Here is a 13,802-nt window from a genome sequence, read left to right on the forward strand (position 1 = left end):
TCTAGTGCAAGTGGGAGACTGTTGGAAATATGCCCTAGAGGCAATAATAAAATGGTTATTATTGTATTTCCTTGTTCATGATAATTGTCTATTGTTCATGCTATAATTGTATTAACCGGAAACTGTAATACATGTGTGAATACATAGACCACAACATGTCCCTAGTAAGCCTCTAGTTGTCTAGCTCGTTGATCAATAGATGGTCATGGTTTCCTGACTAGAGACATTGGATGTCATTGATAACGGGATCACATCATTAGGAGAATGATGTGATGGACAAGACCCAATCCTAAGCCTAGCATAAGATCGTATAGTTCGTCTACTAAAGCTTTTCTAATGTCAAGTATCATTTCCTTAGACCATGAGATTGTGCAACTCCCGGATACCGTAGGAATGCTTTGGGCGTACCAAACGCCACAACGTAACTGGGTGGCCATAAAGGTGCACTACGAGTATCTCCGAAAGTGTCTGTTGGGTTGGCACGAATCGAGACTGGGATTTGTCACTCCGTGTAATAGAGAGGTATCTCTGGGCCCACTCGGTAGGACATCATCATAATGTGCACAATGTGACCAAGGAGTTGATCACGGGATGATGTGTTACGGAACGAGTAAAGGGACTTGCCGGTAACGAGATTGAACAAGGTATCAGGATACGGACGATCGAATCTCGGGCAAGTACTATACCGGTAGACAAAGGGAATTGTATACGGGATTGATTGAATCCTTGACATCGTGGTTCATCCGATGAGATCATCGTGGAGCATGTGGGAGCCAACATGGGTATCCAGATCCCGTTGTTGGTTATTGACCGGAGAGTTGTCTCGGTCATGTCTACGTGTCTCCCGAACCCGTAGGGTCTACACACTTAAGGTTCAGTGACGCTAGAGTTGTAGAGATATTAGTATGTGGTTAACCGAAAGTTGTTCGGAGTCCCGGATGAGATCCTGGACGTCACGAGGAGTTCCAGAATGGTCCAGAGGTAAACTTGTCGCGGTCATGTCTGCATGATTCCCGAGCCCGTAGGGTCTACACACTTAAGGTTCGATGACGCTAGGGTTATAGGGAAAGTATGTATGCGGTTACCGAATGTTGTTCGGAGTCCCGGATGAGATCACGGACATCATGAGGAGTTCCGTAATGGTTCAGAGGTAAAGATTTATATATGGGAAGTCCCGTTTTGGTCACCGGAAAAGTTTCAGGTGCTATCGGTAACGTACCGGGACCACCGGGAGGGTCCCGGGGGTCCACCAGGTGGGGCCACCAGCCCCAGAAGGCTACGTGGGCCAAGTGTGGGAGGAGACCAGCCCCAGGTGGGCTGGTGCACCCCCCCACCAAGGCCCAAGGCGCGTGAAGAGTGGGAGGGGGCAAACCCTAGGTCCAGATGGGCCTTAAGGCCCACCCTAGGGCGCCCCCTCTCCCCCCTTGGTTGCACCCTAGATGGGTTTTGGGGGCTGCCGCCACCCTAGAGATGGAACCCTAGATGGGGGCGCAGCCCCTGCCCTTCCCCTATATATACTTGAGGTATTGGGGGCTGCCCAACACATGATTTGATCTTCCTCTTAGCGCAGACCTACCTCTCTCCCTCCTCGTCTCTCGTAGTGCTTGGCGAAGCCCTGCTGGAGTCCCGCGCTCCTCCACCATCACCACGCCATCGTGCTGCTGCTAGACGGAGTCTTCCCCAACCTCTGCCTCTCTCCTTGTTGGATCAAGGCGCGGGAGACGTCACCGGGTTGTACATGTGTTGAACGCGGAGGCGCCGTTGTTCGGCGCTTAGATCGGAATCGACCGCGAACTAAATTGCTGCGTGTACGACTCCACCAACCGTGTTCTTGCACTCCCCTTCCCCTCGTTGCTAGATTACTCCATAGATTGATCTTGGTGATGCTTAGAAAATTTTAAATTTCTGCTACGATCCCCAACAGCCGCTCCATGATAGCATGCCAAGTTTCATGAATTTCAAACGAGTTTTGGTGTTACTAGAATTTAAAAATTAGGTATCTCAATGTTTGCGGCTGAGTGATAGTGCAGGGTGTTTGAAATTCATTCCCATTTCTTGAATGGGACCTAAGCATGGAACCAAGGACACAGATTTGATTTTTCACCCAGTTTATATGCTCTAGAGCATGTTCATGTAGTTCAAACTTGAATTATGCACCTGAAATTCCTATAAAACCAAGTTAATGTATAAAAATGTCCAAACGAACCCCTAAAAATTCCAAAATTAAACAAAACACTCCTGTTGTTCTATGTTGACACTAGAAAATTTTTGAAAGCAATAAGAGGCAACGGATATGGTTTCGTCCCCAAAGGTGGCACGTTCCCTACCGAAACCATCATGCTTGTTGTGAGAAGCTCCGGTTTGTGAGGCGCTTATACCGAAACCTACCCCAAATGGGACAAAATTTTTACCACGGCATGTTGATGCCGCTCCACTATAGCATGCCAAGTTTCATGAATTTCAGACGAGTTTTGGATTTACCAGAATTTAAAAACCAGGGATCTCAATGTTTGCGGCCGAGTGACGGTGGCAGGGTGTTTGAAATTCAATCCCGTTTCTTGCATGGGACCAAAGTATGCAACCAAGGACACATATTTGATTTTTCAACCAGTTTATATGCACTGGAGCATGTGCATGTAGTTCAACTTTGAATTATGCACCTAAAATGCCTACAAAACCAAGTTAATGTATAAAAATGTCCAAATGAACCCCGAAATATTCAAAATTAAACACAACACTCCTATTGTTCTATGTTGACACTAGAAAAATTTGGAAATCAATAAGAGGCAACGGATATCATATTGTCCCCAAAGGAGGCACGTTCCCTACCGAAACAATCACGCTTGTTCTAATAAGCTCTGGTTTATGAGACACTTATACCCAAACCTGCCCCAAATGGGACATTTTTTTTACCACAGCATGTTGATGCCGCTCCATGATAGCATGCCATTTCATGAATTTCAGACGAGTTTTACATTTACTAGAATTTAAAAACCAGGTATCTCAATGTTTGCGGCCGAGTGACGGTGGCAGGGTGTTTGAAATTCATTCTCATTTCTTGCATGGAACCTAAGCATGGAACCAAGGATGCATATTTGATTTTTCAACCAGTTTATATGCACGAGAGCATGTGCATGTAGTTCAAATTTGAATTATGCACCTGAAATGCCTACAAAACCAAGTTAATGTATAAAAATGTCCAAGCGAACCCCGAAAAATGCCAAAATTATACACAACACTCCTGTAGTTCTATGTTGACACTAGAAAAAATTTGAAAGCAATAAGAGGCAACGAGTATCGTTTCGTCCCCAAAGGTGGCATGTTCCCTACTGAAACCATCACGCTTGTTCTGAGAAGCTCTGGTTTGTGAGACGCTTATTCCCAAACCTGCCCCAAATGGGACAAAAAATTTACCACGGCATGTTGATGCCGCTCCATGATAGCATGCCAAGTTTCATGAATTTCAGACGAGTTTTGGATTTACTAGAATTTAAAAACCAGGTATCTCAATGTTTGCGGCCGAGTGACGGTGTCAGGGTGTTTGAAATCCATTCCCATTTCTTGCATGGGACCTAAGCATGGAACCAAGGACGCATATTTGATTTTTCAACCATTTTATATGCATTGGAGCATGTGCATGTAGTTCAAATTTGAATTATGCACTTGAAATGCCTGCAAAACCAAGTTAATGTATAAAAATATCCAAACGAACCCCGAAAAATTCCAAAATTATACAAAACACTCCTGTTGTTCTATGGTGACACTAGAAAAATTTTGAAAGCAATAAGCGGCAATGGATATCGTTTCGACCCCAAAGGTGGCACGTTCCCTACAGAAACCATCACACCTGTTGTGAGAAGCTCTGGTTTGTGACACACTTGTACGAAACCTACCCCAAATGGGACAAAAAATTACCACGGCATGTTGATGCCGCTCCATGATGGCGTGCCAAGTTTCATGAATTTCAGACAAGTTTTGGATTTACTAGAATTTAAAAACCAGGTATCTCAATTTTTGCGGCTGAGTGACGGTGGTAGGGTGTTTGAAATTCATTCCCATTTCTTGCATGGCACTAAAGCACGCAACCAAGGACACATATTTGATTTTTCAACCAGTTTATATGCACTGGAGCATGTGCATGTAGTTCAACCTTGAATTATGCACCTAAAATGCCTACAAAACCAAGTTAATGTATAAAAATGTCCAAACGAACCCAGAAAAAAAATCAAAAATTAAACACAACACTCCTATTGTTCTATGTTGACACTAGAAAAAATTGGAAATAAATAAGAGGCAACGGATATCGTTTTGTCCCCAAAGATAGCACGTTTCCTGTCGAAACCATCATGCTTGTTGTGATAAGCTCTGGTTTATCAGACACTTATACACAAACCTGCCCCAAATGGGACAAAAAATTTACCACGACATGTTGATGCCGCTCTATGATAGCATGCCAACTTTCATGAATTTCAAACGAGTTTTGGATTTACTAGAATTTAAAAAGCAGGTATCTCAATGTTTGCGGCCGAGTGACGGTGGCAGGGTGTTTGAAATTCATTCCCATTTCTTGCATAGGACCTAAGCATGGAACCAAGGACACATATTTGACTTTTCAACTAGTTTATATGCACGGGAGCATGTGCATGTAGTTCAAATTTTAATTATGCACCTGAAATGCCTACAAAATGAAGTTAATGTATAAAAATGTCCAAACGAACCCTAAAAAATTCCAAAATTAAACACAACACTCCTGTTGTTCTATGTTGACACTAGAAAGAATTTGAAAGCAATAAGAGGCAACGAATATCGTTTCATCCCCGAAGGTGGCATGTTCCCTACCGAAACCATCACGATTGTTGTGAGAAGCTCTGGTTTGTGAGACACTTGTACCGAAACCTACCCCAAATGGGACAAAATTTTACCACAACATGTTGATGCCGCTCCATGATAGCATGCCAAGTTTCATGAATTTCAGACAAGTTTTGGATTTACTAGAATTTAAAAACTAGGTATCTCAATGTTTGCGGCCGAGTGACGGTGGCAGGGTGTTTGAAATTCATTCCCATTTCTTGCATGGGACCTAAGCATGGAACCGAGGACACATATTTGATTTTCCAACCAGTTTAGATGCACTGGAGCATGTGCATGTAGTTAAATTTTGAATTATGCATGTGAAATGCCTACAAAACCAAGTTAATGTATAAAAATGTCCAAGCGAACCCCGAAAAATTCCAAAATTAAACACAACACTCCTGTAGTTCTATGTTGACACTAGAAAAAAAAATTTAAAGCAATAAGAGGTAACGAATATCTTTTCGTCCCCAAAGGTGGCACGTTCCCTTCCGAAACCATCACGCTTGTTGTGAGAAGCTCTGGTTTGTGAGCCGCTTATACCCAAACCTGCCCCAAATGGGACAAAGTTTTTACCACGGCATGTTGATGCCGCTCCATGATAGCATGCCAAGTTTCATGAATTTCAGACGAGTTTTGGAGTTACTAGAATTTAAGAACCAGGTATCTCAATGTTTGCGGACAAGTGACGGTGGCAGGGTGTTTGAAATTCATTCCCATTTCTTGCATGTGACCTAAGCATGGAACCGAGGACACATATTTGATTTTCCAACCTGTTTATATGCACTGGAGCATGTGCATGTAGTTCAAATTTGAATTATGAACCAGAAATGCCTACAAAACCAACTTAATGTATAAAAATATCCAAACGAACCCCGAAAAATTCCAAAATTTAACAAAACACTCTTGTAGTTCTATGTTGACACTAGAATTTTTTTCAAAGCAATATGAGGCAACGAATATCGTTTGATCCCCAAAGGTGGCACGTTCCCTACCGAAACCATCACGATTGTTGTGAGAAGCTCTGGTTTGTGAGACAGTTGTACCGAAACCTACCCCAAATGGGACAAAATTTTACCACAGCATATTCATGCCGCTCCATGATAGCATGCCAAGTTTCATGAATTTCAAACGAGTTTTGGATTTACTAGAATTTAAAAACCAGGTATCTCAAGGTTTGTGGCTGAGTGACGGTGGCAGGGTGTTTGAAATTCATTCCCATTTCTTGCATGGGACCTAAGCATGGAACCGAGGACACATATTTGATTTTCCAACCAGTTTATATGCACTGGAGCATGAATTATGCATCTGAAATGCCTACAAAACGAAGTTAATGTATAAAAATGTCCAAACGAACCCTAAAAAATTCCAAAATTAAACACAACACTCCTGTTGTTCTATGTTGACACTAGAAAGAATTTGAAAGCAATAAGAGGCAACGAATATCGTTTCATCCCCGAAGGTGGCATGTTCCCTACCGAAACCATCACGATTGTTGTGAGAAGCTCTGGTTTGTGAGACACTTGTACCGAAACCTACCCCAAATGGGACAAAATTTTACCACAACATGTTGATGCCGCTCCATGATAGCATGCCAAGTTTCATGAATTTCAGACAAGTTTTGGATTTACTAGAATTTAAAAACTAGGTATCTCAATGTTTGCGGCCGAGTGACGGTGGCAGGGTGTTTGAAATTCATTCCCATTTCTTGCATGGGACCTAAGCATGGAACCGAGGACACATATTTGATTTTCCAACCAGTTTAGATGCACTCGAGCATGTGCATGTAGTTAAATTTTGAATTATGCACGTGAAATGCCAACAAAACCAAGTTAATGTATAAAAATGTCCAAGCGAACCCCGAAAAATTCCAAAATTAAACACAACACTCCTGTAGTTCTATGTTGACACTAGAAAAAAATTTAAAGCAATAAGAGGTAACGAATATCTTTTCGTCCCCAAAGGTGGCACGTTCCCTTCTGAAACCATCACGCTTGTTGTGAGAAGCTCTGGTTTGTGAGCCGCTTATACCCAAACCTGCCCCAAATGGTTCAAAGTTTTTACCACGGCATGTTGATGCCGCTCCATGATAGCATGCCAAGTTTCATGAATTCCAGACGAGTTTTGGAGTTACTAGAATTTAAAAACCAGGTATCTCAATGTTTGCGGACAAAGTGACGGTGGCACGGTGTTTGAAATTCATTCCCATTTCTTGCATGTGACCTAAGCATGGAACCGAGGACACATATTTGATTTTCCAACCTGTTTATATGCACTAGAGCATGTGCATGTAGTTCAAATTTGAATTATGAACCAGAAATGCCTACAAAACCAACTTAATGTATAAAAATGTCCAAACGAACCCCGAAAAATTCCAAAATTAAACAAAACACTCTTGTAGTTCTATGTTGACACTAGAATTTTTTTCAAAGCAATATGAGGCAACGAATATCGTTTGATCCCCAAAGGTGGCACGTTCCCTACCGAAACCATCATGATTGTTGTGAGAAGCTCTGGTTTGTGAGACAGTTGTACCGAAGACTACCCCAAATGGGACAAAATTTTACCACAGCATGTTCATGCCGCTCCATGATAGCATGCCAAGTTTCATGAATTTCAAACGAGTTTTGGATTTAGTAGAATTTAAAAACCAGGTATCTCAAGGTTTGTGGCTGAGTGACGGTGGCAGGGTGTTTGAAATTCATTCCCATTTCTTGCATGGGACCTAAGCATGGAACCGAGGACACATATTTGATTTTCCAACCAGTTTATATGCACTGGAGCATGAATTATGCGTCTGAAAATGCCTACAAAACGAAGTTAATGTATAAAAATGTCCAAACGAACCCTAAAAAATTCCAAAATTAAACACAACACTCCTGTTGTTCTATGTTGACACTAGAAAGAATTTGAAAGCAATAAGAGGCAACGAATATCGTTTCATCCCCGAAGGTGGCATGTTCCCTACCGAAACCATCACGATTGTTGTGAGAAGCACTGGTTTGTGAGACACTTGTACCAAAACCTACCCCAAATGGGACAAAATTTTACCACAACATGTTGATGCCGCTCCATGATAGAATGCCAAGTTTCATGAATTTCAGACAAGTTTTGGATTTACTAGAATTTAAAAACTAGGTATCTCAATGTTTGCGGCCGAGTGACGGTGGCAGGGTGTTTGAAATTCATTCCCATTTCTTGCATGGGACCTAAGCATGGAACCGAGGACACATATTTGATTTTCCAACCAGTTTAGATGCACTCGAGCATGTTCATGTAGTTAAATTTTGAATTATGCACGTGAAATGCCTACAAAACCAAGTTAATGTATAAAAATGTCCAAGCGAACCCCAAAAAATTCCAAAATTAAACACAACACTCCTGTAGTTCTATGTTGACACTAGAAAAAAATTAAAAGCAATAAGAGGTAAAGAATATCTTTTCGTCCCCAAAGGTGGCACGTTCCCTTCCGAAACCATCACGCTTGTTGTGAGAAGCTCTGGTTTGTGAGCCGCTTATACCCAAACCTGCCCCAAATGGGACAAAGTTTTTACCACGGCATGTTGATGCCGCTCCATGATAGCATGCCAAGTTTCATGAATTTCAGACGAGTTTTGGAGTTACTAGAATTTAAAAACCAGGTATCTCAATGTTTGCGGACAAGTGACGGTGGCAAGGTGTTTGAAATTCATTCCCATTTCTTGCATGTGACCTAAGCATGGAACCGAGGACACATATTTGATTTTCCAACCTGTTTATATGCACTGGAGCATGTGCATGTAGTTCAAATTTGAATTATGAACCAGAAATGCCTACAAAACCAACTTAATGTATAAAAATGTCCAAACGAACCCCGAAAAATTCCAAAATTAAACAAAACACTCTTGTAGTTCTATGTTGACACTAGATTTTTTTTCAAAGCAATATGAGGCAACGAATATCGTTTGATCCCCAAAGGTGGCACGTTCCCTACCGAAACCATCACGATTGTTGTGAGAAGCTCTGGTTTGTGAGACAGTTGTACCGAAACCTACCCCAAATGTGACAAAATTTTACCACAGCATGTTCATGCCGCTCCATGATAGCATGCCAAGTTTCATGAATTTCAAACGAGTTTTGGATTTACTAGAATTTAAAAACCAGGTATCTCAAGGTTTGTGGCTGAGTGACGGTGGCAGGGTGTTTGAAATTCATTCCCATTTCTTGCATGGGACCTAAGCATGGAACCGAGGACACATATTTGATTTTCCAACCAGTTTATATGCACTGGAGCATGAATTATGCGTCTGAAATGCCTACAAAACGAAGTTAATGTATAAAAATCTCCAAGCGAACCCCGAAAAATTACAAAATTAAATACAACACTCCTGTAGTTCTATGTTGACACTAGAAACAATTTGAAAGCAATAAGAGGCAACTTATATCGTTTCATCCCCAAAGGTGGCACGTTCCTGATACGTCTCCAACGTATCTGTAATTTTTGATTGCTCCATGCTATATTATCTACTGTTTTGGACATTATTGGGCTTTATTATCCACTTTTATATTATTTTTGGGACTAACCTATTAACCAGAGGCCCAGCCCAGAATTGATGTTTTTTGCCTGTTTTAGGGTTTCGAAGAAAAGGAATATCAAATGGAGTCCAAACGGAATGAAACCTTCGGGAATGTGATTTTCTCAATGAACAAGACCCAGAAGACTTGGACCCTACGTCAAGACACAAAAGAGGAGGCCACGAGGTAGGGGGCGCGCCTACCCCTCCCCCCAGGCGCGCCCTCCACCCTCGTGGCCCCCCTGTTGCTCCACCGACGTACTCCTTCCTCCTATATATACCTATGTACCCCAAACAATCAGATATGGAGCCAAAACCCTAATTCCACCGCCGCAACTTTTTGTATCCACGAGATCCCATCTTGGGGCCTGTTCCGGAGCTCCGCCGGAGGGGGCATCGATCACGGAGGGCTTCTACATCAACACCATAGCCCCTCCGATGAAGTGTGAGTAGTTTGCCTCAGACCTACGGGTCCATAGTTAGTAGCTAGATGGCTTCTTCTCTCTTTTTGGATCTCAATACAATGTACTCCCCCTCTCATGTGGAGAACTATTCGATGTAATCTTCTTTTTGCGGTGTGTTTGTTGAGACCGATGAATTGTGGGTTTATGATCAAGTCTATCTATGAACAATATTTGAATCTTCTCTGAATTCTTTTATCTATGATTTGTTATCTTTGCAAGTCTCTTCAAATTATTAGTTTGGTTTGGCCTACTAGATTGATCTTTCTTGCAATGGGAGAAGTGCTTAGCTTTGGGTTCAATCTTGCGCTATCCTTTCCCAATGACAGTAGGGGCAGCAAGGCACGTATTGTATTGTTGCCATCGAGGATAACAAGATGGGGTTTTCATCATATTGCATGAGTTTATCCCTCTACATCATGTCATCTTGCTTAAGGCGTTACTCTGTTTTCATTAACTTAATACTCTAGATGCATGTTGGATAGCGGTCGATGAGTGGAGTAATAGTAGTAGATGCAGGCAGGAGTCGGTCTACTTGTCTCGGACGTGATGCCTATATACATGATCAAACCTAGATATTCTCATAACTATGCTCAATTCTGTCAATTGCTCAACAGTAATTTGTTCACCCACCGTAGAATACCTATGCTCTCGAGAGAAGCCACCAGTGAAACCTATGGCCCCCGTGTCTATCTTCATCATATTAATCTCCCAATACTTAGTTATTTCCTTTGCTTTTACTTTGCTTTTATTTTACTTTGCATCTTTATCACAAAAATACCAAAAATATTATCTTATCATATCTATCAGATCTCACTCTCGTAAGTGGCCGTGTAGGGATTGACAACCCCTTATCGCGTTGGTTGCGAGGATTTATTTGTTTTGTGCAGGTGTAACATCCCAAATTTTCAATTCAGAATGTTATACATTAGATCATCAATGCATATCATATTTTATTGCATTTTGGGCCTGATCCAGAAATTCTACGCAACTCAAGGACCCACAGAGAGAGTTGGGGATTTCGTTATTTTCATATTTGAGTTTCCTCAAATTTTGAAAATAGGATCATTTGATTTTATCTATTTCATCTTCAATTATTTCTATTAAAAAAATATGAGAGAGGGAATAAAATGACTTTCCCAAAATAAATAAATACTGAGGATTTAATAATAAAATCAAATAAGATTTTATTTTGGTTTTATTTGCTATTTTATTTGAATTTAGGAAAAATTGCATGTTTTCAAAAATCGCATTTAGGGCTAAGAAAATGTTCATCCTGTTCTAAATATTTTATTTAGACGGTGAAAATTTGTTTGGGCATTTTTAGATTTTTATTTATTTTTCTAGAATTATTTTAGTCCGGCGAAATTATTATTTAAAAAAAAACCTCGCGCCTGCGTGGGCCAAGGGCCCAGCCGAGCCAGGCCGGCCCAGCCACCGGACTCGGGAGAGAGTCCGAGCTGGAGCCGCCTCACCGCCGCCTGACCCCCTCGCAAAGTCACCACCCCCCCTCTTTAAATAGCCACCGCCGTCGTCGCCTCACCTCACCCCACGCTGCGCCACCCGCCCCGCACCGCAGCCCGCCCCGCCGCCTGCGCTGTTGCCGCCGCAAGCCGCCGCCCGTGCCGCCGCACACCACCACAAGCCGCCTGGAGCCACCGCACCGCCGCCCCGCACCACCCGCCGCCACCCGGAACCCCGCCGAGGTAGCCACCGCCACCTGGAACCCTGCCGGAACCCCGCCGAGGTAGCCGAGGCACCATTCATTTTTTTAGAAAACCCTAGTTTTCGTTTTTTAAATAGATCGGTTTTTTCCCCGGTTTATTTATTTAGCGAGCGTTCGCTCGTTCGTTCGTTTTAGCGAACACGTTCATCGTTAAGTTCCAGAAAATGAACGTTCGTTCGTTATTCTGTTCGTCGTTTCTCTTTTTCTCGGATTTTCCGCGATTATTTCTGATCGTGATTTCTGATCCGATTTTCGTTCTAGTATAATTTTTCGCTCGTTTATCGGAATCAGGCGATTCAAGCGCCTGGAGTTTCGTCTCGAAACCCTCTTTCCGTTTAACCAACTCAAACAAGTTTTTGCCTCGGTAAAATTTGACCTAGATTCAGATTAGTAAACGGAGTTTGTTTCTTTTATCGTTTGTCTTTCGTTGCTTCGTTCGATTTGATTCTTTTTGCCAACCGGAGTCCTTAAGTTGAACTATCTGGTTAGATCTCTTATTTGAGTTTTACCTGTGCATTAATTGAGTACTTATTTCTTGCTTGTTTGTTTGCGATAGAGTACCCAGATTGCGCCGCTTGCTACTTCGAATCCCTAGGTTTCACGGATCATCCGCAAGGCAAGTAACACTTTGATCATACTTCCTATTACCCAATTTTTATTGCATTAGATCAATCCTCACACATTGCATGTTTAGGATCTAATTAAATTGTGGGTTTTGGGAAGTAGATGAGGCAGTACCTATTAACTGTTTTATTATCAAACCTTTGGGAGTTACTTCTATGTTGCTTATCGCTATGCTATGCTAGTAGACGTGGATTGGGTGAGTGTATCCATGACAGATGTGAGATTGTTAAATTAATGGTTTATCTAAGGTGGCAAGTTAAACACACATCTGGGTGGATTGAGGCACTTGGGTATTCCAGCGATTGCCTGTTTTTCTTTGGACCGCCACCCAGGCTCAAAGGGATCATGAGATTATTCATACTAGAAACTTCCGTGTGCAGCCACAAGGTACTATGGGCTCTAGCATAGTTGACTAAGTCATGCGAACTCTTACAGTGGTAGACTAGCATATGTAGGGGATGTAGGTTGGTACGGTCTACCCGTTCGTAAGGTGCAAGCGCTTCTGAAAGACTATGTCTCGGTCATCCGTTTCTCAAACACCATGTAGTGCGAGAATCCCAACAGAGGAGATCGAGTCTTGTGGGGAAAAGTGCGCAAACCTCTGCAGAGTGTATAAACTAATCATGGTTAGTCGTGTCCCTGATTATGGACATCTTGAGTATCTAGTACTTGGATTATCATGCGAATCTCATCATGTTACTCTAATTTGATTTTTTGGGTTTTAATGATGATGCTTAATTGGGATTGAGAGCGTGTCTACACTCTCAATGTTTAACAACTACCATGATAGTTAAAAAAAAATTATTCCTTTGCAGTAGGGAAAAATTGGCTTTACGCAAAACTGTAACCATAGAGCTTTCCACCAGCCAAATATGCATGTAGTATAGTCTTATTCTTCCATCATTCTCTATGTGTTACTTTGCCAGCATATTCCATGTGCTGACCCGTTTTCGGGCTGCAACGTTCATGTTGCAGACTTTTCAGACGACGAGTAGGGAGACTTTTTAGGTCATGGTTCTATACTCAGTGATGCCGTTGGAGTTGATGGACTGACTTATCTTCCAAGCCTTCCGCTGTTATCGTTATTAGATGGCCTTAAGCCATATTTATTGTAATAAGTTCTCTTTTGAGACACTTGATGTAATAAGTGTGTGATTGCTACTCTGTTATAAATCCTTCAAGTACTGTGTGGTGTCAGCATTACTGATCCAGGGATGACACCGGAGCACAGAGATCAGACTGGTTGAGGTCTGGTCGCTACAAGATGGTATTAGAGCACACGCTGACTGTAGGACACGACCACTAAGCTAAAGCCCTAGATCACTACTCCCTCTTCTCATTCTGACTCCTCATCTTTTTTGTTCTTTTAGGATGGCGGATGCAAGGAACAAGTTGTCACGACCGGTTTTCCAATAAAAATATTTATTGAGAAACCAATCTTTTGAGTCCAGTATGAGAGAAATCCTCCTCACTGGTAGACAAATTCTTGATACAATAAGCCAGTAGCGTAAAATATATTACAAGGTCGAACTACGGTTGCTCAACCAAATTATTACAAGCACGCCAATAATTATACATAATGGCAGA

The sequence above is a fragment of the Triticum dicoccoides genome, chromosome 7A (genome assembly GCF_002162155.2).
Source record: "Triticum dicoccoides isolate Atlit2015 ecotype Zavitan chromosome 7A, WEW_v2.0, whole genome shotgun sequence".
In the NCBI taxonomy this organism is placed as follows: Eukaryota; Viridiplantae; Streptophyta; class Magnoliopsida; order Poales; family Poaceae; genus Triticum; species Triticum dicoccoides.